Raw genomic sequence first — 27681 nt, forward strand, 5'->3', positions numbered from 1 at the left:
GTTCATTTTGACTGTATTATATCATTTTAACCCTCAGAACTCGAGTCAAGTTGGTGGCAGAGCTCTGAAGCATTACTTCTCTTTGAATATTAGCAAACTAGGCTTCTAAAGATGATGGGGGAGAAGGTAAAGGGGGTGGAGGGCGTGAAGAGATGTACTGAGCCTGCAGCCCAGAATTCAGTGACCCCTTTCCTCTCTCTTGTGTCCGCCACGACTTCACCACGTAGCGATGGCGCCCAGCTCGCAGGATCGCTCCGGAAAGACTCTGGCATATGCCACAGAAGAGGAGAAAGTTCCACAAACAACCCCCAGATCCCTCCGCCCAGGTCTCGTTACACCTGGTTTCTCAAGAGCGTATTGCTTAGCCAACCTTAATAATCCCAGAGGAACGCCAAGGCAGGAGGGTGGATTCCAAACTACCTTTGCCCTAATTTATTGAGGGCTTTAAAAGGAGAAAATAAAACTTTGAACTCAACTCATCTGAAGCTTTATGATTCAGGTGTGCTACTTGCCTTCAGGGGCACCAAAGATCACTGAAGTTGAAGTCACAAAAAAATTCTGTGAGCTGCAGAACAGAAAAGCGTGTCCAGACCCGACCCAGCTGGTTCTCGTACCATATTAACTTGGCAGCAGGAGCAGAAGTCCCCGGCTCTGCCTCCATCCTCTTCTGATGGATAGGATTTCCTCTGCTTACAGCCCTTTAATCCTCCTCCTCGCCAGCCATCCAGAGTCTAGAAAAAAGTGACCATGGTGGGGACAGGAGAAGAAAGACAAGGATGAGAAAAGGAGGAAAGGAGGAAATAAAGATAGCTCGTGAGAGATGGTTGTAGAGAAAAATAATAGGTCAAGGATGAAGTCACTTCTAAGTTACGTAGTATTGAAACTTGGAGTTTAAAAAGCTAGGCCTGCAAGTCTGAACTAGTCTGTATGACTATACAAATCGCACGACCTACTAAACCCTTTTTCCTTATGTTACTAGACAGATATTAATAGCAGCCCCATACCCTTGCATAAGGACAAGGTGAGTTGACTTCCGTGCAGGTGCCTAGCGTGGTGCCATGTCACGACAGGGGATGAATTTAACTCTGAACCTAAGATCCCACTATTCCACAAGAAAACAAGGCAACTGAGTGATGGTTCACGTTAGATGTAGCCCTTTTAGTTACCGGAGAAGCCAGGCCCAAAAAGGAAGGAACGATTTTTGGCCAGCTAAAGGTGAAGTGGACTTTTCTCCCTCGCCCTGGGAAGTCGAAGCTTCCAGGGTTTTCTAGAGGCGACTTCTCGCACTTCTTTAGGGAGGTCCTGGAGCAAGGGCTGCCTTGGGATGATTCCTTCCCGCTGAATTCGGCTACGAAGCACTTTTCATAGAAAGAAGGGGCCCCTATTGGCAATACCTACCTGAGCAGTGGGTGCGTGTGTGAGTGCGCTTGCGCAGGTGAGTGCGTGGGTGTGAGTGTGCGCGCACGTGTGTGCGTGTGTGTGTGTGTGTGTGTGTGTGTGTGTCCGCGCGCCCGAGCCGGGCTTTGGGCAGGGTTTGGGTCGGAGATTGCCTCTGTTCTCAGAGGCCCTCATCAGCAGTGCAGAATGAGTCGGTGCGCTGGGAGGGAGGCCCTGGGACGTGCCAGGCAGATGCCCGGTGTTTTCATGGACTCGTCCCGAGCACCGCCCGGCCCTCCTCTGCCAGATCCTGGGTAGGCTGGCGAGGGAACCGGTTTTCCTCCTCCCCAGCGAGTGGGGACCGGGTGGGGAGAGCCCCGCCTTCCCAGCGCTCCGCCTCGCCCCGCGCAGGCCGCTCCTTTCCAGAGGAAGCATCTAGAACAGAACGCAGGCACCGGCTTGCGAACGCTGGACGACGACTTCCCGAGGCGGCCGTGTGGTGTGTAAACAGAACTGTTGTCAATCAAGTCGCGTCTGTGAGTTAGAGGCACCGCGCGGTGGATTCTTTGGTACAAGGAAAGCCTCTTTGCTGGGAGCATACTCCCTCCTCCCCCCATTTATATCACTGTTAATTTTTGGTGGTCGTCACCTTTTCCAGCTTGGCTCTGCTTCTTCCGTCCTCTCTTTTGATGATCCTTTACGCCCTTGTAACCCTCCATTTCCCACCTGCTGGAACTGCTGAGAGCGTGTCGTCAGGAGGTAGAATTTACCAGCTTTAAACACATGAGCTTTTAATCCAAAGACTGTGGTGGATGCGGAACAGAAAAAATGAGAACTTCCCCGAGGCTCTCCAGCCTTCCAGGCAGGCAGCGCGTCCCTTCAAGTCACCTGCCTTTGATTCTCTTTGAGCTGGGCTCCTCCCCCCCCGCCCCCCCGCCCCGAGTGTAGCCACTTGGGACCGGTCGCCCCGGAGTTCTCTTGCAGGAGACAGCTATATTTCACAAGGGATGGAGTGATTTATGTGCAAAGTTTAAATAGCTTTTTGGGGCTCTGAGGAATGCAAAATGCAGCATGACTGGAAGGTACAGTATACTTAAGGGAAAACGTGGAATGCACCGAATGTTTTCTTTTCCTTCTCTTAAAGCTAGTTTAAATCTGTTTCGCTGACGAAACTGTGTAACCATGTGCAAATGTGTAATTCTGCCTCCTGACAAAATTGGCCAGGATTGGGATCACCAGCCATGCCAAGGCTGGCAGCCCGGCTTAGACACCGAGGGGCTACTCTGAGCATAGAGTTCCCCCTAACTTTAGAATATGCAGAAAGAATCGAAGGACTGCTACTTTTTTCAGATTCAATGCCTGTCTCTAAACCCCCTCTTTTAAATACGTATTTTTAAGGGAGGGAGTCGTATGCTTTAATTTTTACCCCAGTGAAGACAGTTTGCGTTTTGAACAAAATTGGGTAATGATTATAATCAAATATGCTCATTAAAAGCCATTTCTATTTTAGCAGGAAAATAAATATTCTGGTTTGGAAATGTCGGTTTTGCCAAAAATAAAGATGTAAAAATATTTTAAGAAATTAGTGCAAAAGTCCATGATTGCACCTTCCAGAAATGAAATTAATTTCATTTCTAGAGATACACTCGACTTTAAATTTTTACTTCATTATACATTTCAGGCATACAACAAACCCAAAGAGAATTATATAACAAACATCTGTATTCTACTACTCAGCCCAAGAGATAAAGCATTTCAGGTGTAATTGAAGCCCCCTCATACCACGTGTCCCCCTTCTTAATCTCAGTACCCTTACATTCCTCATATAAACTATTTATCATAACCATGCATTAAAAATCTTTTTTGCCACATAATGTATATACACATAAATAAGACATTATATAGTGTGATTTTGCATGTTCTTAATCTTTATATAAACGGTATCATACTGCACCTACATTTCTGCAATTTGCAGATAAGCACTCCACATTGTATTTTTGTGATATACCCAGCTTGAGTACAGTACCTCTGCTTCCTTCCTTTTAACTGCTGCCTAGATATCCACGTCTAGATACCTGTGCTTCTGCTGATTGATGTCTGTTGTTTCTACTTTTTCTCTGTCGTAAACAATGTTGCTATGGACCTTCTTATATATGTCTCCTTGTGCACATGTGAAGAATTTCACCCGGGAGGGGAAATGTTTCAGGATTCTAGGGACAAAGTCCATGACTTTATTAGATGCTGCCTAATTACTCTCTTGACTCACCACTTTTATATTATCACTGTAGAAATAAAAGAAAATCAAGATTACAGATGAGAACAAAAAGGAAAAACCATTCCCATCTCTCCATCCAAAGAAATCCACTTTTAACTTAAAAAACTTTGTTTTGGTGCATAAACCTCTAGGTTTATTCTTCTGTGAGATACATGTATTTTTATATGTCATATGTGAATATATATATATGGTATACATATACATTATTATATACATATACATACAAATATATATGTATATATATTTGACCCTTGAATAATATGAGTTTGAACTGCATGTGTCCACTTGTATGCAGATTTTTTTCAATAAATACTACAGTGCTAGGCAATCTGTAGTTGGTTGAATCCATGGATGTGGAACTGAGGATACAGAGGGCCAACTATAAAGTTATATGGATTTTTCACTGCAGGGGGTTGATGGTCAGGACGTCTCCCTAACCCCAGAGTTGTTCAAGGGTCAATTGTATATTTATATTTAATGTTTGGGATTCTACATATATATATATTTTTAAGACCCACGTGAAATGTAACTTTCTTTTTATGAATTTTGTTTCATTTTATTTTTATACAGCAGGTTATTAGTTATCCACTTTATACATATTAGTGTATATATGTCAATCCCAATCTCCCAGCTCATCACACCACCCCTATCCCCCCAACCCCTCCACTTTCCCCCTTGGTGTCCATATGTTTGTTCTCTACATCTGTGCCTCAATTTGTGCCCTGCAAACTGGTTATCTTTACCATTTTTCTAGGTTCCACATATATGCGTTAATATACGATATTTGTTTTTCTCTTTCTGACTTCACTCTGTATGACAGTCTCTAGATCCATCCACGTCTCTACAAATGACCCAATTTCGTTCCTTTTTATGGCTGAGTAATATTCCATTGTATATATGTACTACATCTTCTTTATCCATTCGTCTGTCGATGGGCATTTAGCATGCTTCCATGACCTGGCTATTGTAAATAGTGCTGCAATGAACATTGGGGCGCATGTGTCTTTTTTTGCGGTACGTGGGCCTCTCACTGCTGTGGCCTCTCCTGCTGCGGACCACAGGCTCTGGACGTGCAGGCTCAGCAACCATGGCTCACGGGCCCAGCTGCTCCGTGGCATGCGGGATCCTCCCGGACCGGGGCACAAACCCAGGTCCCCTGCATCGGCAGGTGGACTCTCAACCACTGCGTCACCAGGGAAACCCCGCATGTGTCTTTTTGAATTATGGTTTTCTCTGGGTATATGCCCAGTAGTGGGATTGCTGGGTCATATGGTAATTCTGTTTTTAGTTTTTTAAAGAACCTCCATACTGTTCTCCATAGTGGCTGTATCAATTTACATTCCCACCAACAGCGCAAGAGGGTTCCCTTTTCTCCACACACTCTCCAGCATTTGTTGTTTGTAGATTTTCTGATGATGCCCATTCTAACTGCTGTGAGGTGATACCTCATTGTAGCTTTGATTTGCATTTCTGTAATAATTAGCGATGTTGAGCAGCTTTTCATGTGCTTCTTGGCCATTTGTATGTCTTCTTTGGAGAAATGTCTATTTAGGTCTTCTGCCCATTTCTTGATTGGGTTGTTTGTTTTTTTAATATTGAGGTGCATGAGCTGTTTATATATTTTGGAGATTAATCCTTTGTCTGTTGATTCATTTGCAAATATTTTATCCCATTCTGAGGGTTGTCTTTTCGTCTTGTTTGTAGTTTCCTTTGCTTTGCAAAAGGTTTTAAGTTTCATTAGGTCCCATTTGTTTATTTTTGTTTTTATGTCCATTACTCTAGGAAGTGTCAAAAAAGATCTTGCTGTGATTTATGTCAAAGAGTGTTCTTCCTATGTTTTCCTCTAAGAGAGTTTTATAGTGTCTGGCCTTACGTTTAGGTCTCTAATCCATTTTGAGTTTCTTTTTGTGTATGGTGTTAGGGAGTGTTCTGATTTCATTCTTTTACATGTAGCTGTCCAGTTTTCCCAGCACCACTTATTGAAGAGGTTGTCTTTTCTCCATTGTATATCCTTGCCTCTTTTGTCATAGATTAGTTGACCATAGGTGCATGAGTTTATCTCTGGGCTTTCTATCCTGTTCCATTTTTCTGTATTTCTGATTTTGTGCCAGTACCACATTGTCTTGACTACTGTAGCTTGTAGTATAGTCTGAAGTCAGGGAGTCTGATTCCTCCAGCTCCGTTTTTTTCCCTCAAGACTGCTTTGACTATTTGGGGTCTTTTTTGTCTCCATACAAATTTTAAGGTTTTTTTTGTTCTAGTTCCATAAAAAATGCCATTGGTAATTTGATAGGGATTGCATTGAATTTGTAGATTGCTTTGGGTAGTATAGTCATTTTCACAATATTGATTCTTCTAATCCAAGAACATGGTATATCTCTCCATCTGTTTGTATCATCTTTAATTTCTTTCATCAGTGTCTTATAGTCTTCTGCATACAGGTCTCTTGTCTCCCTACTTAGGTTTATTCCTAGGTATTTTATTCTTTTTGTTGCAGTGGTAAATGGGAGTGTTTCCTTAATTTCTCTTTCAGATTTTTCATCATTAGTGTATAGGAATGCAAGAGATTTCTGTGCATTAATTTTGCATCCTGCAACTTTACCGAATTCATTGATTAGCTGTAGTAGTTTTCTGGTGGCATCTTTAGGATTCTCTATGTATAGTATCATGTCATCTGCAAACAGTGACAGTTTTACTTCTTCTTCTCCAATTCGTATTCCTTTTATTTCTTTTTCTACTCTGATTGCCATGGCTAGGACTTCCAAAACTATGTTGAACAACAGTGGTGAGAGTGGACATCCTTGTCTTGTTCCTGATCTGAGAGGAAATGCTTTCAGTTTTTCACCATTGAGAATGATGTTGCTCTGGGTTTGTCGTATATGGCCTTTATTATGTTGAGGTAGGTTTCCTCTATGCCCACTTTCTGGAGAGTATTTATCATAAATGCGTGTTGAATTTTGTCAAAAGCTTTTTCTGCATCTATTGAGATGATCATATGGTTTTTATTCCTCAATTTGTGAATATGGTGTATCACATTGATCGATTTGCGTATATTGAAGAATCCTTGCATCCCTGAGATAAATCCCACTTGATCACGGTGTACGATCCTTTTAATGTGTTATTGGATCCTGTTTGGTATTATCTGGCTGAGGATTTTTGCATCTATATTCAGCAGTGATATTGGTCTGTAATTTCCTTTTTTTGTAGTATCTTTGTCTGGTTTTGGTATCAGGGTGATGGTGGCCTCATAGAATGAGTTTGCGAGTGTTCCTTCCTCTGCAATATTTTGGAAGAGTTTGAGAAGGATGGGTGTTAGTACTTCTCTAAATGTTTGACAGAATTCACCTGTGAAGCCATCTGGTCCTGGAATTTTGTTTGCTGGAAGATTTTAAATCACAGTTTCAATTTCATTACTTGTGATTGATCTGTTTATATTTTCTATTTCTTACTGGTTCAGTCTTGGAAGGTTATACCTGTCTAAGAGTTTGTCCATTTCTTCCAGTTTGTCCATTTTATTGGCATAGAGTTGCTTGTAGTAGTCTCTTATGATGCTTTGTATTTCTGCGTTGTCTGTTGTAACATCTCCTTTTTTATTTCTAATTTTATTGATTTGAGTCCTCTCCCTCTTTTTCTTGATGAGTCTGGTTTATCAATTTTGTTTATCTTCTCAAAGACCCAGCAATTAGTTTTATTGATCATTGGTATTGTTTTCTTTGTTTCTATTTCATTTATTTCTGCTCTGATCTTTATGATTTCTTTGATTCTCCTAACTTTGGGTTTGTTTGTTGTTCTTTCTCCAGTTCCTTTAGGTGTACGTTAGATTGTTTATTTGAGATTTTTCTTGTTTCTTGAGGTAGGCTTGTATTGCTATAAAATTCCCTCTTAGAACTGCTTTTGCTGTATCCCATAGGTTTGGGATTGTCCTGTTTTCATTGTCATTTGTCTCTAGGTGTTTTTTGATTTCCTCTTTGATTTCTTCAGTGATCTCTTGGTTATTTAGTAACGTATTGTTTAGCCTCCATGTGTTTGTGTTTTTTACGTTTTTTTCCCTTTAATTGATTTCTAATCCCATAGTGTTGTGGTCAGAAAAGATGCCTGATATGATTTCAGTTTTCTTAAATTTACTGAGGCTTGATTTGTGATCCAAGATGTGATCTATCCTGGAGAATGTTTCATGTGCAGTTGAGAAGAAAGTGTTATCTGCTGTTTTGGGATGGAATGTCCTATAAATATCAATTAAATCTATCTGGTCTGTTGTGTCATTTAAAGCTTGTGTTTCCTTATTAATTTTCTGTTTGGATGATCTGTCCATTGGTGTAAGTGAGGTGTTAAAGTCCCCCACTATTATTGTGTTACTATCGATTTCCTCTTTTATAGCTGTTAGCAGTTGCCTTATGTATTGAGATGCTCCTATGTTGGGTGCATATAGTATTTATAATTGTTATATCTTCTTCTTGGATTGATCCCTTGATCATTATGTAATGTCCTTCCTTGTCTCTTGTAACATTCTTTATTTTAAAGTCTATTTTATCTGATATGAGTATTGCAACTCCAGCTTTCTTTTGATTTCCATTTGCATGGAATATCTTTTTCCATCCCCTCACTTTCAGTCTGTATGTGTCTCTAGGTCTGAAGTGGGTCTCTTGTAGACAGCATATAGATGGGTCTTGTTTTTGTATCCATTCAGCGAACCTGCGTCTTTTGGTTGGAGCATTTAATCCATTCACATTTAAGGTAATTATCGATATGTATGTTCCTATTACCATTTTCTTAATTGTTTTGGGTTTGTTTTTGTAGGTCCTTTTCTTCCTTTGTGTTTCCCACTTAGAGAAGTTACTTTAGCATTTGTTGTAGAGCTGGTTTGGTGGTGCTGAATTCTCTTAGCTTTTGCTTGTCTGTAAGGCTTTTGATTTCTCCATCGAATCTGAATGAGATTCTTGCCAGGTAGAGTAATCTTGGTTGTAGGTTCTTCCCTTTCATCACTTTAAATATATCGTGCCACTCCCTTCTGGCTGGTAGAGTTTCTGCTGAGAAATCAGCTGTTAACGTTATGGGAGTTCCCTTGTATGTTATTTGTTGTTTTTCCCTTGTTGCTTTCATTAATTTTTCTTTGTCTTTAATTTTTGTCAATTTGATTACTATGTGTCTCGGCATGTTTCTCCTTGGGTTTATCCTGTCTGGGACTCTCTGTGCTTCCTGGACTCGGGTGGCTATTTTGTTTCCCATGTTAGGGAAGTTTTCGACTATAATTTCTTCAATTATTTTCTCGGGTCCTTTCTCTCTCTCTTCTCCTTCTGGGACCCCTATAATGCGAATGTTGTTGCATTTAATGTTGTCCCAGAGGTCTCTTAGGCTGTCTTCATTTATTTTCATTCTTTTTTCTTTATTCTGTTCCACGGCAGTGAATTTCACCATTCTGTCTTCCAGGTCACTTATCCGTTTTTCTGCCTCAATTATTCTGATATTGGTTCCTTCTAGTGTATTTTTCATTTCAGTTATTGTATTGTTCATCTCTGTTTGTTATTTAATTCTTCTAGGTGTTTGTTCTTTAATTCTTCTAAGTCTTTGTTAAACATTTCTTGCATCTTCTCGAAATTTGCTTCCATTCTTTTTCTGAGGTCCTGGATCATCTTCACTGTCATTCTTCTGAATTCTTTTTCTGGAAGGTTTTCTATCTCCAGTTTATTTAGTTGTTTTTCTGGTGTTTTATCTTGTTCCTTCATCTGGTACATAGCCCTCTGCCTTTTCATCTTGTCTGCCTTTCTGTGATTGTGTTTTTTGTTCCACAGGCTGCAGGATTGTAGTTCTTCTTGCTTCTGCTGTCTGCCCTTTGCAATTCTATATTTTTTAATTCAACATTATACAGTGAGCATTCCACCATATCACTAAATATTCATTTAAAGACACAACTTCAATGGCTGCAAATTAGTTCATTGTAGGAGTAATTCTTTGGTTTATATAACTACTCACCTTTTAAACATTTAGATAACAATTTCTTGCTCTTACAGAAAATGCTGTGATGAAGTACAAAGTGTTTCTAAACCAAAGCATTTTTTGATTTATTTTCTTCATGGTAGGTTTTTTTTTTTTTTTTTTTTTTTTTTTTGCGGTACGTGGGCCTCTCACTGTTGTGGCCTCTCCCGTTGCGGAGCACAGGCTCCGGACACGCAGGCTCAGTGGCCATGGCTCACGGGCCTAGCTGCTCCGCGGCATGTGGGATCTTCCAGGACCGGGGCACGAACCCGTGTCCCCTGCATCGGCAGGCGGACTCTCAACCACTGCACCACCAGGGAAGCCCTTCATGGTAGTTTTAGTGGGTTAATCAGTCCTTTTGTTGCTAGAGCAGCTAAAGTCTTTAAGGATAAAATAAAAGCTTTTAACTTATTTCAATTTTTTGATACTCTTCATGTTAATTTGTCTTATTCCTTTCCCTGGCTATATAGGTTTCTAGTAGGGAAATGTAACACAATTTAGCAATCCATTCTACAGTAGATGGGCACTTGGATTGTCTCAAATATTTGCTCTTGTAAACAGGGCTGCTGTGTGTGTGTTGCTGTTTACTAGTAGGAGAGCTTCCTGACAGCTCCAGCTCTTTTAGCTCCAACCACCAATAGCCAGTTATGTGACTGAACAAGTTATATCACCTTTCTGAGTCTCAACTTACATCAACTACAAAATGGAGCCAACAGAGGTAATAACATTTATTGAAGGCTTATGACAAAGCAGTGACCGCTGTAAGTACTTTACGTGAATTACCTCATTTAATGCTCACAACATCTCTATTGAATATATACCACCATTACTTCCACTTCACAGATAATTAAGCTGAGGTAGAGAGAGATTAATTACCCAAACTACAATCAATAAGTGGGCAAGACACAATTCAGACCTACAGACTCTGCCCCCAGAGCCTGCCCCCTACTTGCTTTCTCTCTGCTCATCCTTTATGCTGAACCATTTTACAGTTGTAGACATCTTGACATTTCACTCCCAAATACTTCAGGATTACCATACCTAAGAAAAGCAACACTTATTTAATATCATCTAACATACAGTCACATGACACACAGTCATATAACATCCACATACTGTAAGTATAATGTGCTTAGGACGGAGTTTTACATCCTCATCAACACTTGGTATTGTCAGACTACAGACTTTTGCTGCTCTGAAGGGGTGTTGAAATGGTGTCTCACTGTGGTTTTAATTTGCATTTTCCTGATTATTTATGAGGTTGAACTTATGAGACCATTCATTTTCCCCTCTCTTATGTGAAAATGCCTGTTCATTTCTTTTACGCATTTTTAAAAAAATTGGTTTGTCTGAAAAGCTTTTCTTTTTACGGTGGAAACTGGCATCACAAATTCTTACTGTAAGTTCAAGTTACTCAGTGGCTCAGCATCACAAATAAATGGCCCATGGAGAATGAAGCTGGAAATAGAGGAATGCTTTCCTAAAAGTGATTACTTGGAAATTTGGATCTCAAAGGTAGAAATGAGGCATACAGCTTCATGCTGAATAGCAAAATATACCAATACTTATAAAATTTCCCAAGATAAGTAACAGAAATAGCAGCAGTGCTATATTTAAGTAAGAGAGATGAGTTGAATTCTGTGTCCTATTTCCCACCTGTCCTATTTCCAGGCGTTGAAATCTAAGTTATGAGGATGCTTGCAGGAATGAGCTCCAGCCTTTGTGATTGTCCTTCAGACGATGAGTGGACTTCAGTCATTAGTGGTCCAAGTCACTCCATTTTCACCAGGACTGAGGCACGGAAAATCAATAGTAGGATCATTTAATAATGCTTCAAAGACTTGAAAAAAGCCTGTGAAGAGAGGTTTAAACCCAAATAAAGAAACTCCAGAGTAAGGTGTTCCTGTACTTGTTCTTATTTTCCTTTGACTTAAAGAGAACCATTTGTAGCTCTGTATCCTCGTTTCTAGCATGGAATTCAGCCTAGACTGTTAATCCAGATTGTTCCCGATAGGAAATAAGATAAGGTATATCAGCTTATTCATGTGGCAGTATAATAAAATATGAAAAGAATATAAAGTATGATTAATCATTTTTCAGCATACGAATGTTAAGATTTGTACTTTAAAGTACAAATCACTTTACAGTGATTTATAGCATTTTCTGTTTCTTATCTAAATGACTATGGAAAATCGAACTATTCTTATAGATGGGGTAAAATGTACTATTTACTACACTGTATCTCATTATCTTCAAGTCTTGGGTACTATTTCTAAAATTGCAAATGTAAGATTTGGAAATAGAAGCTATTGTGTTTCATTGCTATCGGCTTCATCCAGAAAATAATTTTCCTTTAAAAGTGATTTTATGCTGTACCTTGATTGGGATGGGAGCATAATTTTATCAAAATTAATAGAATTAATTTAAAATATGTGCATTTCATAATATATGAATTATACCTCAATGAAAGAAAGAGAATTGTTGGGGAAATGACATTTCAGAGTCATCCTTCTGGCTGGGGTGGCAGAGATTATATCTCCTGGTAGTCCTCAAAGTATTCATGGGACCCTCCAAGAAGCAGTGAAGGGTCTGCAGGACTGACCCAGGATGTCATGTCTGGTGGTCTTGGTGTCTGGGTGAAAATCTCTGCCATCACTGTGAGAAAAGACAAAAGGGCAGGGCCTGTATTTTTAGCTGCCATAAACTTAACAATAAAACCCATGAACAAATGTTCCCACTGATACTGTCCCCATGGCCAGCTTGAATTGGAAGAGATGTAATTAGACCCCACTTTCTCTCTACTCTGGCTGAGGTAAGGGAGGCCAGCTGTCTGGAAAATTGTAGGAAGAGGAAATGTAGAAAGTGATCACATTCGGAGTTTATTCCAGTTCTCTTTGCATCTAACCCTTTGCCTGAGTGAGAAACAGGGAACAAGTAGGTAAAAGTAGGTGAGTCGTTTATGCAGTTTTACCTCTGATCTCCCCACCTCCTCCTCCCCTTCCCCTTCCCTTTCCCTGTCCCTCTCTTCTCCTCTTCAGAACTGTGGCAAACAGCAGTGGGTGCAGGAACTTCCTTAGTTTGAGACTTTATGAATTGGAAGCATCCCAAGGAGGTCTTTTACCATTTGCAGTTCTTTTACCCAGATGTTTGCACATCAACACGTTGGAGAACAGTTATCTAGTGTAACATTTTGCCTTCAGAAAGAGATTTTTATAAGTCAAATCATTCTTACTTGTACATATTTTAAGGAAACAAGACTCTTCTAAAATGGATATAGTAACATCTATTAAAGGTTGAAACAGTCTTAGAGTCACATAATCCTTCCTTCACTCTAATATCAATCTTTTCTTTTGCAAATTAAATTCATTTTCTCTCCCAGAAACCTTTGCAGATAGAACACTAATGCCAATACCAGTAACCGAAGACAAGCTGTTATCCAATCAACCTCCATAGGTTTTATTTCATATTTATTCATGCTATATCTGTTCTCTCTACTTTTTAATTTGTTAAGGGGTCAGTTTTCATGTGTTGCTTATTTGTGTAGAATTACCCTTGGATTGAATGGCTCATCATTTTTCCTCCCCACTCCCTCCCTCCCTCCTTCCTTCCATCCTTTACAGTATAGGGAAAAAATGTGAACATACATTTAAGCCTTTGTACCCGTTTTCAGTCCCAGTTTCCTCCCTTCCCCTCCAAAGGTAGCCACTATTCTGAAATTGGTGACTGTCTTTCCTAGCCTTGTTTTTATATTTTTTCTTCATGTATCTGTCCGTTAGCAATATTTTACATTGATTCACATTTTAAAATATACATTTATATTCATATAATGTATGTATCACTCAGCATTATGTTTTTAGATTTTCTATTTAGAATTCATTTAGATTTTGTATTTCTGGTTTTTTCCCCATCCCCTTCATTTCTTGCCTTTTATTGGACTGTCAATATCTCAAGTTCTCTTTTTCTTTTAATTTCCTTCTTTGTCCTCTTCGGTTTAAAAGTTGTATTTCTATTTCTTTACTGTTTATTCTTAGAAATTCTTAACCGAATATAAAGTTAATCAATATGTCTGTTCTTCTTCAAACGCATACAGGGCTTTATGACCATTTAACTCAGATCTTCCTTTACAATGTCTTGTGTAATTATTGACTGGTATCTTAGTATTACTTTATTTTTAAAGTCCTCTCACATTAGCCCTCAGTTTTATTATTTACAGTAAATCATTACTTAATTTTGACAATGTGTTTACCAAATTCTTTATTCATCCTTATGTTTTGCTCTCCACTTCTTCCTTCTGCATTCAGCTGTTTATCTTACTGAAGTAAACCCCACAGCAGATCTTTTAGGAAGAGTCATTGAGTGGTAAACTCCCAATATTTGTTGGTTTGAAATGTCTGTTTCACTCTCAGTCTGAAATAAAAATTTACCTGGGTATAGAATTCTAGGATGAGGATTATTTCTCTTAGCAGCATAAAGATGCTATTTATTTCCCATAGACATCTATGATGACTGATGACAACTTTGATGAAGGTCTAATTGGACTTTTTTTTGCTTTTTGTTTTTAGGATATCTGCGTTGGTTGCTTTTAAGATTTTTCTCCTCATCATTGACATTCTGAAGTTTCACCATAGTATTGTATATCAAATTGTGAATTTTAAAAATTATACTGCTGGGATGTTTGCATGCTTCTGAAATCTGAAGACTCATTTATGTTTTAGTTTATTTCCAGAAAATTCTCAGGTGTTATTTTCTTAAATATTATCTCTTCCCCCCTTTCTCTATTCTTTGTTCTGTCTGGAATGTCTACTTGATATATATTGAAACTTCTCGCGGCTCTTAGCCACAATTTCATAGTTTTTCTGTCCCACATTCTGAGAAATTTCCTCAAATCTATCTTCTGGTTTATGGATTCTTTCTTCATTTTTGTCTCAAATATTCATTACCCTTTTCATTGAGTTTTTAATTGTAGTGACTATGTTTTTCATTTATAGAGACTCAATTTGGTTCTTTTTCAGAGTTGTTTATTCTGTTTTCATGTTGTCTTCTTTTTCTCATTATGGTTCCTGTGCCTTTGTTTACATCTTTGGTCATGTTGTAGGCATTTCATAGTCTCTTTCAGAGTGTTCTTTTAGATGCAGTTCTCTGAATGCTGATTCTTCCCTTTGCTATATTTGTTGACTCACCCATGGTAGTTTATTCTTTCATAGACCTTGTAATTTTTGACTATGAACTTATATCTAATTTTTTTTCCTTCCCAGGAGATGTGAAAGTGTTCCCATGGAGTGAATGTACATTTTTTTTTTTTTTTTTTTTTTGGTACGCAGGCCTCTCACTGCTGTGGCCTCTCCCGTTGCGGAACACAGGCTCCGGATGTGCAGGCTCAGCGGCCATGGCTCACGGGCCCAGCCGCTCCGCGGCATGTGGGATCCTCCTGGACCGGGGTGCGAACCCGTGTCCCCTGCATCGGCAGGCGGACTCTCAACCACTGCGCCACCAGGGGAGCCCTGAATGTACATTTTTACTGCTAGGGCTCTAGAGGTTTCAGATGTCCTGGCTTGATTTTTAAATTTAATTTCTCAATTTGGGATTCCTGAGTCAAGCAAGTAGTATAAATTCAGCTCCCATGCACACACATAGCTCAGGCCTGGGGTTTCCATGTCTCAAAGGTGTTTTTCTCCCATCCAAGATCCCAGACATACAAGACACCATTTAGGGATGCAACCAAACTTTACTATAGTGGCCTAACTCGGAAGGGCTTTATTTTTCTAACATAATAAGAAGGTTGGAAATAGGCAGAGCAGGGAAGCAATACTGTCATCCATGTCCTTTTCCTCAAGCTCCTTGTATCTTCCTGCCCCTCCATCCTTAAAGAGTACCTTTTATCCTTCTGCTTGTTTTATGGTGGCAAGCTGGCTATTCCACTCCTGGCCTCATGACCACAGTTCAGGTAGGAGAAGGGAAAAGAAAGCAACAAGGAGGAAGGAATGGTTCCCAGATCAGGAAAACCAAACTTTCCCTGAAATCCCTAGCCCACTTCTGCTTACATCTTGTTGGCTGGATCTGTATCACATGGTCACCCCCAGCTGCAAGGGAGGCGGGCCTCACAGCTTGTACTTAGCGCCTTGCCTTTGATGTTTCTCTTCATTTGTGCCACTTGGAGATTTCCTTCCCCTTCCTCTACAGCTTGGCCATTAAAACACATTTTTATTTATTATACCCAGTTTTTCCCTCTGAGTCTTTCAGAGATCTCAGAGGCTCTGCTCTTATTTCTTCAGCCTCAAATATCCACATTGCGGAGTGGCGGGGCGGGGAGGGGGGTGGGTCCTTCCCAGAGAAACGTTGTACTTGGTTTTAAAAGCAATTCTGAGACCTGTAGCTGGGGACAAAATGCTCACAATATGTACAAGAGGCAGTGGGCAGACTGACTCAGGTATTCCTTAGCCTTTAAATGAATTGCCCTGATTATTTGCTCCACTGTCTACTTAAGCTATCCGTACCTGCTGAGCTTAGAGTCCTCCTGGGAAGAATGGTTCCTCCATAGCAGCCTCACTGGTGCTGGTTTCAATCTGTGGTTTCCTTTGGCTTATCCATCAATAGGAATCCATCTGCTTTCTTGTCTTTCATAAATTTGTCAAATTTTCTAATTGACTATTGGCACCTTTTCTTGTTTAAGCACTATTATGGAAGTATTAGTTTTTGTGTATCATCATTTCAATGGGATTTTGGGAAGTGGGCCGAGTAAATGTTTATATGCAATTTCCAGCCTTGAACCAGAAGCTCCAAATATGCGGTCATGCATCCTATTTGCTCAGCACCAAGCTTGGCACTAAGCAAAACAAGAGAATACAGTACAATATCTAATCCTTTGTACCAGTGGTATGCCGTAGCCAGCTTTCACCAATTTGCAGGAGCCAATTGTTAAACTTGCAAGAATTTTATGACTTGGTTAACTTCACTTTGGCATCTTTAAGTTGACCATTGTAGCAGTATTTATACCACTGAAATCAGCAAATAGTATGAATCAGCCCCTTCCCCTCCTTGAGAGCTGACTGGTAGACATTTGTCCACACACCACTAGTCTTTACTCTAGTAAACATAAGACACATCTTCATGTCTTGAGATAAGACATATACTGAAGAAAAAGTAAAAGTCCAAGTAAGACAGCCATCAAGTGCAAACCAGCCTAGTACAGATACTCCAACTGCTAGGGAATTCAGGCAGCAGAAATCACTGTTGACTCTAACAGTTGAAGAAGGTTGGCAAGGTAGCAGCAGTGCAGAGTATTGCTGCTCTTGTCAAAGTAAGAGTGGGCTGTGAAGCCAGAGTTTGAGTTCTAGCTCTTTCACTTACTGCTGTGTGACCTGGAAGAATTACTAAATCTCTCTAGTAAGCATAATGACAGTCAGCATTTACCGAATCCTTATCATGGGGAGACACTGTGCTAAGTGCTTTTCCACGGATGAACTTAATCCCTACTTTCATCATATGCAAAATGTTGTCTATCTCAAGGGGCTATTCTGAGTACTCCATGACATAATTCATGTAAAGAGCATAGTGAAATCTCCATAAAATTCATTTCTTTATTACCAAATTTCTTGTAGAAGGTAAGCAATTTCTACCTGCAGATTTTTCCTACAGGGCCTCGAAGGATGGGTCAGATCTGGTTATGTGAAGGGACGAGCAGAGGGCATTTCAGCCAAAGGGGAGGTCGGTCCCAAAGTACAGAGAAAAGGCAAATAGGAGTGTGAGGCCTGGTTCTGATGAGCCTTAGCGGAGCAGAATTTGTACCTGGGGTGGGGGGTAGTCAGATGAGGACAGATTGTGTTCTAAGTGGAGAACTTTACACTTCATGTGATGTAAAGTTTCAGAGACTTTACATTTCTCTGATGGCAGAGAAATGATTAAAATGGGATTTTAAGAATAGGATTCTGACAGGTAGGCACTTATGCAAAATGAATTGGGGGGGAGGCAAAGACAGAAGCAAGAAGTGGCAGAAATGGGTGAGAAAAGAAAAGGCCGGGCCTGAGGGACAGTTCAAAAGACAAAAAAAATAAGATTATTGTATAAATGAATAAGCTAGAAGTATGTAGTCACAATATTTGTAGGAGCAATCTGAACCAGAAATTAAGAAAAATAAGAAATGGTTACCAAAGGGGAAGAGGGTTGGGGGGAAGGATAAATTAGGAGTTTGGGATTAACAGATACACACTACTATATATATATATATAAAATAGATAATCAACAAGGTCCTACTGATTAGCATAGGGAACTGTATGTAATACCTTGTAATAACCTATAATGGAAAAGAATCTGACAAAGAATAGATATATATGTATAACTGAATCGCTTTGCTGCATACCTGAAACTAACACAACACTGTAAATTAACTATACTTCAATAAAAAATAAATTTAAATAAATTTAAATAAAAGAAAATAAGAAGGGAGGATTCTTTCTTTATCCTCACCTCCTACACCCTCCCCCTGCCAAAAAAGAAAAACTACTCTAATTCAAAAGAACATATGTATTTTTTAATCAGCAGAAAGTTTTTTGTTTTAACACTGCATGTGGGTTTTGGTATTTTTTTAATTACTTAAATTAATGTGAATAAACTTTTTAAGAGTATGTTTAATTTTGTAACTGAATATCATGGCATGTGTAGTTAATCCTGTTTTCCAAAATACCCACAAAATGATGTTAAATAATGGTTTTATCATGGTTTGGAGCTATACTTTTTTTCTTAACCTCTGCAGAGGGTGGAGAAAGGGGGCAGGACAAACTACTGGGTAGCACAGGGAGCGTGTTAGTGAATGTTCGTGAGACCCTGTCAGCAGGACTGATACATAGAGACTGATCCTCCTGTAGGGATGCTGGCCTCACTCATGTCCTTGTGCGACAGCCAGCAGGGACACTGTGTGGCATCTCACCATTTTGGTAACAACTGGCTGTGGCAAAGGCCCCTGGTGACCTTCATGATGCTCAACCCGGTGGAGATTTCTTGGTCTCATCTTTCTTGAGTTCTGAGCAGCCTTGACACTGAATCACTCTCTCCTTTTTGAAAAACACTCTTTCCTTTTGGCTTCTGAGGCACCATATCCTCCTGATTCTCTTCCCTCCTCTCTGGTTAATCCTTCTTAATAAGCGTAAGTTTGTCACCCAGATGTTAAGTTTTGGAGCTTCTCAACATTTAGTCCTAAAATCTTTTTCTCTTTTGTTCTCTTGCACTTATGGTTTTTACTATTTACTCTCTACCTAGCAAACTCACTGCTACCCATGGTTACCATCTATATACCAGTGATTCCTAAATTTCTCTCTCTAACCTGACCTTTCCTTTGGGTCCCAGACCTATAGCCAACTGCCCACTCAACATCTTTGGCTGTCTCAAAGGCGCTTCAGATTCAGCATGTTCTAAACTTCGTGATCTTTTCTCTCAAGTATTGTCCTCTTTTAGTTTTACCCATTTCATCTTAAGTCACCAGTGTTCATCTGAAGCCTATAGCCAGAAACTTAGGCATCCTCCCCCAAACCCCCATTTCTCCATTCCCCTCTTCCACCAAGGATCCAAATCTATCCCAAAACCCTGAAAATTTTACCTCCTAAATAGCTTTTGGCTATATCTACATCTTTGTATCTCTGTGTTCACCATTGTGCAATTACTTGGATTAATGTAATAACTGCCTAATTTGTTTTCCAGAACCTACTTTGGTTTCTTTTCAGTAATCTACTTTCTGAATAGTAGTTGCTCATCTTTTCCAAACACAAATTTGGTCATGTTCCTTCAGGACTCATCAAATCCTTTGTATGTGTCAGAATAAGTTAGGTAATACCTGTAGTAACAAACAACCCCAGAAATCTCTTTAGTTTTCAACAACAGCAGCTTACTGCTCATTCATAGCATGTCTGTGGCTTTGCTCCATGGAAATTCCACTTTGGGATTCAAGCTGATGGAGCAGCCTCTATGTGGAACATTGCCGGCCATGGTAGCAATGACCATGAACAAAGAGAAAGTGTGATCTGCATGCTGGCTCTTAAAGCTTCTGCCTGGAAGGGACGCATGTCATTGCTGCCCCTACTTCATTGGCCAAAGCAGGTCACAGAGTCTCTTCTGAGTTCAGTATGGAGGGATGCATGATCTTCTCACAGGGAGAAACACTGGAGGAAGTGAAGCCAGAATATTTGGTGATCAAGAATGCAATTTACCACACTCTTCAGTGACTTCCTATTGTTTTGAGGAGAAAACTTATCAGGCCTCCAAGGCTTCTGGTGGTGTTTGAACTCTCCAACTTTACCTCTTACTTCCCTACCCCTCATTGCCTGTACTTTAACCCCATTATTCTTTCATTCTTTGAACCTTCTCCAAAAGAGACACATTTACAAAACAGATATAGAGTCACAGACATAGAAAACAAACTTATGGTTACCAAAGGGGAGAGTGGGGCAGGTTTGGGGGAGAGATAAATTAGGAGTTTGGGATTAACATATACACACTACTGTATATAAAAAAGATAAACAACAAGGACCTACTATACAGCATAGGGAGCTATAGTCAATATTTTATAATAACTTATAATGGAAAAGACTCTGAATCACTTTGCTGTACATCTGAAACTAACACAACATTGTAAAACAACTATACTTCAATAAAAAAAGGAAGTGAGAGGCAACGAATCAGATTTCAGTTCACTGTAAGAATAACCTTTCTGATAAAGTGAGTATCAGTATTAGAAATGGTATGTTCATTGTATTTGTTCAAGTAAACACCAGATGACCAGATGTAGAAAATGTCGACAGACAATCTAGATAGCAGCAGTAATGGAAGACAGGCAGATATTTGATCCCCAAACTCCAAAGTTGCATAGTTCTATTAGAAAACATAGAGTTAGTAAACAAGGAGGCAAGAAAATAAAATACAAGGCATCAATTATAAGCTAATATAACTGTGCCTCTAGAGTGGCACAGGCAATAGGTGCAGTACTAATGTTCCTATCTTGGCTTGAGATTTCTAAGACTTGTCACAGAGGATCTTTAGGTAGGTCCTCCCCAATCTATGCCTTCATCTATAATTGCTTAAATAAATTGATTATAAATGTGTCTCTTTTGGAGGGCCAAGGGAGTAGGCAAAGTAGTTTATAAACAGAAACAGCCTTAGAAAACAAAAAATTCCAACACTATATAGCATGCCATGCTTGAATAGTGCTTAAAAAATGGTTAACATTTATACATAACATGAAAGCTATGTGTTAATTGCCTTTTATTATATATATAACATACATGTAGCATACTTTATTTTTAAAAATTATTTATTTATTTTTGGCTGCGTTGGGTCTTTGTTGCTGTGTGAGAGCTTTCTCTAGTTGTGGTGAGCAGGGGCTACTCTTCCTTGCAGTGTGCGGACTTCTCATTGTGGTGACTTCTCTTGCTGCGGAGCACAGGCTCTAGGTACGTGGTCTTCAGTAGTTGTGGCACACGGGCTCAGTAGTTGTGGCTTGTGGGCTCTAGAGCGCAGGCTCAGTAGTTGTGGTGCATGGGCTTAGTTGCTCCGTGGTGTGTGAGATCTTCCCGGACCAGGGCTCGAGCCCGTGTACCCTGCGTTGGCAGGTGGATTCTTAACCACTGTGCCACCAGGGAAGCCCACATGTAGCATACTTTAAAAAAAAAAACCCTCTTTTACATTTTTATCAGAATAACAGATGCATGGCTTATATTACATGTTTTAAAAAAGTATGGATGAGGTTATAATGTTATAATATATTCTATAGATGTAAATCACCATTGTAATAAATATAAGGCAACATTTTACAAACTATTAATTCAGAAGGAGTCACATTACATTAGAATAGTTAAAAAAAAAGTTTTTTTGAATGAGGAGCACTTAAATGAGTCCCTAATAAATGGGGTAGATTTTTATAGATGTATGAACTGGAAGAAATGCAGTGGATATGACCATCTCATGGTCTAGATCTTCTGAGACAGTTTTTATTTCAAACCTGACCATGGTCCTGCAAGTATGGTCATAATTGCTAGAGCTGGTGCCCCACTTTGGGGTTTAAAATATGGTCAGTGTGGGCATGAACAAGTGCATGGAAATGAAATAGGGGATGCCTAAGCGATGAGTCAAGTGAATCAGTGCCTGATCAGAGCACGGAATGGGGGTGGGTGTAACAGCAAGTATGTGTCATCTTCCATCATCCAATTGACAGCTATCTCTCCATGCTCTAAGGTCCTCCCCTATCCCCCACCCCCCTAGTAAACCAATATGACATCCTGACAGTCCCAGGGGAAGAAACATTTGCAACTGTTGGAAATGTGATAGAACAAGAAACATGCAATCAGTACGTGCAATTGGCTGCATAGATTGTGAAACAATAGTCTTGGTTTTATTTGTTCTGTGACAGTATAAAAATTTCAAATCTTTTATAAGATAGAAACTCTAGCCTAAGAGAGACCCTGAGCACCATTTCCCAGCAGTGTGCTGCCAGGTCACGTTTTGCCATTCTCCTCTCCCCGGCGCCACCTCCCCAGCCCCATTTTCCAGCTGGTGTCTGCCCCTGGGGCACAGGACACAGGTTTTGGAGGGCAAAGCAGTTTGGTGAGGTTTTGCTCAAACACTGTAGGCTTTTTGTTTTCCTTCACTATTATAATGACAAGGCACTAGAAATAAGGTAGAAAAATGGAGGGTGGGACTCAAGAGTAGGTAGAACTAAAAGCAAATTGGATTGTCAGGGTTTTGTTGCTTTTTGTTTTTTGTCTTTCCAGGCTATGAATAAAATGTTTATGAACAAAGAGAAAGGTGCCTATGAAATACATGAAATATAAAAACATGAATCCATTCAGAGGAAGCATCTCCTTAGAATGAGAAGAACATTTTATCGTTTTTAACTTTTCTTCGGCCTTGGGTCCAAAATTCATCCTAATCGTTGAAAATTGCTGTACTTTTTATACAATAGGAGTGTTTATGAGGAGCTACATAAAAATATGAATAGTAAGGCAAGGTTCATTGTTTTAGTGTCATTTTTCTTTTGTTGATTCTTACTTGAATCTCTTCATTTTACTGTTTTCACTTAACAAGTCTCGCTTTAATTAAGAAAATCCAGTGTCTGGCAACTACATGGTGAAATCACAGGGCCAAAGAGATGGAACTGTGGGGCATAACAGAAGGATACTGATTCCTGTTATCCTCATTACACTAGAAAACGCTATGCACTTAACTTTATTCATAAATATGAAGTTTTCTTCTTGATAGTGTGTGTAATCTCACTTACACCTCCCTTTAAAATTGTCCAGGTTCCTATAGTCCTCCTAAGTCTGAAATATTATCACTATATTCATACCAAATAAAGATCTGTAAAAGATAAAAGTAGCTTCTTTTCTTGTCTCCTGTCACTGCTGTTCCCTTCAGTTGACTCAGCTGTCAACTGTGGGCCAGAGCAGCTCTGAACACATGGTCACATAATTCATTAGCATTTAGACAGGGCCTGCATCTCAGCCATTAACACATTCAAACATGTTTCTAAAAAATGGTTAAAAACCACCTTGTAGGGTTTGTGCTCATAGAAAGATCAACCTGTGGGGCACTAATAAACATAGCTTATATCTTACTAGATAAATATGCTTATTAAGTGTATTTAGTTTTATTTTGGATTTGGTACCCCCCCTCCAAAAAAAAGTTGTCTTTAAGTTGGTGAGAAAGTCAGCTTAACCAAAGCAGAGGGAGATGAGAAGCATTTAGGTTTAGGGAAATGATTTTACATTCTGGGTTTGGATGAATTGTAGAAGTCAGTGATTCTCCCAGTGATCTCTCCAAAATGACCGTGAAGCCAAATGATATGGAGAAAATGTTATGGCAATTGTGCTAGTTAAAATGATAGATGATATAAATATAACTGGTAAAGACAATATTTTAGTATAAATTCACGTAGCAACGTTTGGCCTAAACAAAAATGTCCATTGCTCCTTTTTAGATTCATCAAAGACAGCAATCTAGGCAATATATTTTGATTCATTACTAACTTTCTTCACAACTTTTTAAAAATTTGGTTAAATGAGTCACTGATTCAAAAACCTTTATTGAGTGCTGTTATCGTGCCAGCCCGTATTTACTGTGCTACTCCATCTTCTCGTTTTATAACTCTTCCTTTCCTCATTCTCCTCTTTCTTCTCTTCCTCCTTTTCCTTCTGTCTCTGAGACCTCTTAAATTTTCCTTAGATTTGTCTTGAATGTTTTCTTTAGTTTTTCTTCACCATATGGATGTGATATTTTCCCACAAAACTTATTTCTTCCCCTGTTTCAACTCTCTTGGAAATGAATGTCCTTTGACTGAAAAAGTGGAAAATATCCACGAATTTTAAACATAAATATAAATTATGCAAATATATAATGATGTCGTTTCTTTAGCTGTTATGGAATGATGGACTTGGTCATTGATATATTTATCTGGTATGTGTCCTTGCTTTTCAGGGAACTTCTGTCTACGTTGAGAACCACCTTACATTCCTTACTCAATGGACTAACAAAGACAAAGCAGCCCAACTAAGAGTGAAATAATTTAAGCAACTGTGCAAATTTGCAAGAAAGCATGGCCAACAGAAAGCCTTCATCCTCTGTATTTACATTGGTACCAATCTTAACGTCATGCTGTTAACTCAACATAAAGCTATGCTTTTTAAAACAATTCAAGGGCATCCAATTTATAACCAATCATGTTCCAGACCTATAAAATATTTCAGTAACAATCCAAACTGGCATATAAGTTAAAGCTCACTCTGGGCAGCTTAAATTTACATGATCAGCCTGGGACTGGCTCATCCCATCGCATAGGATCGCACGACCTCACAGTCAAGTGCAATTCACATCTCACGATTCTAGGAATCGATGGACATGGATACACAGTTATATTATTATTAAATCCAATTGCTCTGCAATTAACCTGATATGACACCTATACAAATGATTCAAATAAAGAGCCTCATGTTTCACAGGAGACAATCAATAAAGTGAAATCACAGCTACTGACAATGCCAGCAATTTGGCTTGTTACTATAGTATTATATTTTTTTCAGATAGAGGTTGCTGTTCCCCTGTTGAATCACAGCTACCGTAACTTTCAACTACTGGCAATGCCCATGCCTCACAAAGGCATAACATTCAAATATGTTTGGACATTCCTAACCCATCTTTGCTGAGTCATGAAAAGTTACAATCAATCTGGGATGTACTAAATCATAAATTTTCTTTCTTTGCTCCCAGAAAGGAATTAGAGCTTCTTTCCCCAGGAAAGGCTCCTTAATGGTGAAAAAGAAAATAGTTGCGTTTGTTGATAGATAGCATACGTTCTTAGGGAAAAAAAAAAAATCTTACTCTTCCTCTTGCACAAATGTTTTGCAATTAGCTGTCTGAAAGCAAAACCAAATCATAATAGCATCTTTCCCAGTTATTATTATGGTTATTATTCTGTAGCTTAATAATCTACATTTTAATTAAGTAAAAGCACTTCGTAGTTATAACCCTGATCTAAATCAACCTTTTGCAGAAATATTACAACCCTCTTATTATCAGAAATATTACAACCCTCTTATTATCACCCTTTTTTGGCAGATTTTGTCAGTGTGTGTGTCTGCCAGACAACTGGGTGTAGAGAATCAACCTCTTGAGGGCAGAGACTGTGTATGTCCTTCTGAGATCTAACAGACTCATGCACAGACATTCCATAGGTGTTTGTTGACAGCCTATTTGAGTAATGCCTTGTTAAGACCTCATAACTCCTTATTTTAAGTAGACTGAACTTGACCTTATGGTCAAGGCACTGACCAAAAAATATATTTCTTTTTCCATGTCTCTCTTTATATACTTGTTTTTAAACAGAGACCAGTCAAGTCAGGGTGTGTTTCCATGAGGTCATTTTCATCTCCTGAAATAGGGAGAATAGAACAGTAAGTATGGGAGATGTGTCTCTCTTTAAACAACCACCATGGATGATTGAAAACAATGACTTATTTAATTCTCTAAGCAGAGTCTGTTCTCCATGAATCACACTGTATACATAATGGTGATGAAAATGTTCAGTTTGAAATTTCTCCCTGGCCAGGGAGGAAACCATGGGGGTGAATCATGGTTTTAGTGATGACTGTCCTGAGGAAGCTAAATTGGGAAGCCACAGGTTAAAAAAGGAGTGGGGAGGGAATCCTTAATCCGAGAAGGCAACTGACGCCCCCTTCCGCTGCTTACACCCAGGCAAGAATCTTCAGAAGAAGAGTTCCTGGAGAGAAACTCTGAAAGCAGAGGAAACCAAACACACTGTACATGTAGAGTTACCCATGGACTGGGAAAAGACACAGGACTTCTCCTTGAGGGAAGGGAGGTAAATGGCTGCCTGTTTGAGGAACACAACTGCATGCATTCACTCCTGTGAAAGAAATTCATTTAAGAGCAATTGGATTAGAAATGGAGATTTAGGGCTTCCCTGGTGGCGCAGTGGTTAAGAATCCGCCTGACAATGCAGGGGACTCAGGTTCAAGCCCTGGTCCGGGAAGATCCCACATGCTGCGGAGCGCCTAAGCCCGTGTGCCACAACTACTGAGCCTGCGCCCTAGAGCCCGGGAACCACAACTACTGAGCCTGTGCGCCTAGAGCCCGTGCTCTGCAACAAGAGAAGTCACAGCAATGAGAAGCCTGCGCACCTCAACGAACAGTAGCCCCTGCTCACCACAACTAGAGAAAGCTGTCGCGCAGCAACAAAGACCCAACGAAGCCAAAAATAAATAAAAATAAATAAATTTAAAAAAAGAAATGGAGATTTACACAGATGGGTTTAAAGAAGAGGAGCGTGTAAGAGACAGTCAAGATGTACATCAGTCATTTGCTGCAAAACTGTGAACAGTATTGGCGAATTAGGATACCATGTGAAGTGGAAAAATGGGCCACTAACTTGTAATTAAACTATGATTGCACTTATGTTAAATATGTGTATTATGGACAAAGACTGATCAGGAATCCAGAGAAATTAACATAGTTATTGTGTTAATGTAGTGACATTGTTTTTCATTGTTTAAATGGTGTGGGTGTGAATGTGATGGAGAGCCTGTGTATTGAGTCTGATAGTAAGACAGTAACACAAAGAATCAGTAAGCGGGTGTTTAAGTTTCACATGCCATGCCAGCTGTGAACTTAACCTCTCCGAGCCTCAGTGCTTTTATATAGAAAGTGGGAATAATAGCACCTGCCCTGCACTAATAGGGTAGTGAAAACACTCTGTAAATTGAAAGTGTCGTGGGAGATTGTGTGAGGCATTCAGAAGATCAGAGTACTGTATAGGCCAGAGACTTAAAAAGTCCAGAACTCAAAAAGTTATCTCTAATCTCTTGTCTCAGCAGTCATGCGGGAGCTGGACAACATGTTATATCATAGTTGCATCATGTACAAATTACAGTCACTTATCGGGCACCTACTAATTGTTTTGCTAACCAGGTTTCCCAATACCATTTGTAGAATAATCCATTTTTCTTCCATTTGAAATGACTTGAAATGTTTCCTTTATCATATACCTAAGTTTATTTCTGAACTCTACTGTTTCTCTGCTTACTATTCTGTTTTAACTTTATAATTGTTGTAGCTTTGTAATATTTTTAATTCGGTAGGGCAACTTTTTATAGTTTGTTAAAAATAGTATCCAGGGTAGAGTGGGAGCTATTAAGGAGGATAACCAAGCTTGGGCCCAAAGAAGTAAGTAAACAGCCCAAGGGTGCATAGCATAGTCTTAGAAGAGACTTTGGAATCAGAGAAAGCTTAGTTCAGATCCTGGTTTATTACTTAACATCTGGGTGACCTAATATACATTACTTAATCTGTCTAGCCTCTTTCTTCATCTGTAAATGGAGGATAACACCACCTACCTTGGAGTGTTGCGCTGGGGATTCAATTACAAGTGAATTGAATTTCCCGAATACCGTGGCTGGCAGGCAGCCCTCCTTTACATGCACTCCTGGTGGTGAGGAATGGCTTCCCTTTCTTAGATTTTTTTGCATCTGCAAAAAGGAGAAGAGCCAAGAATTATCACCACCTTC

General features: G+C 39.5%; 1 long non-coding RNA gene across 2 annotated transcripts; it reads left to right on the forward strand.

Moving 5' to 3' along the window:
* The first annotated feature begins 1777 nt into the window (after positions 1-1777).
* LOC137204409 (uncharacterized) lies at positions 1778-27185 on the forward strand. Of its 2 annotated transcripts, XR_010933603.1 has the most exons (3): positions 1778-1913; positions 24080-24236; positions 25853-27185. It is a non-coding gene; the product is annotated as an uncharacterized lncRNA (long non-coding RNA). The 2 variants fall into 2 exon arrangements; XR_010933602.1 differs by lacking the exon at positions 25853-27185 and having other exon boundaries at positions 1779-1913; positions 24080-24293.
* Positions 27186-27681: the final 496 nt, after the last annotated feature.

This window comes from Pseudorca crassidens, chromosome 13 (assembly GCF_039906515.1).
Source record: "Pseudorca crassidens isolate mPseCra1 chromosome 13, mPseCra1.hap1, whole genome shotgun sequence".
Taxonomy (NCBI): Eukaryota; Metazoa; Chordata; class Mammalia; order Artiodactyla; family Delphinidae; genus Pseudorca; species Pseudorca crassidens.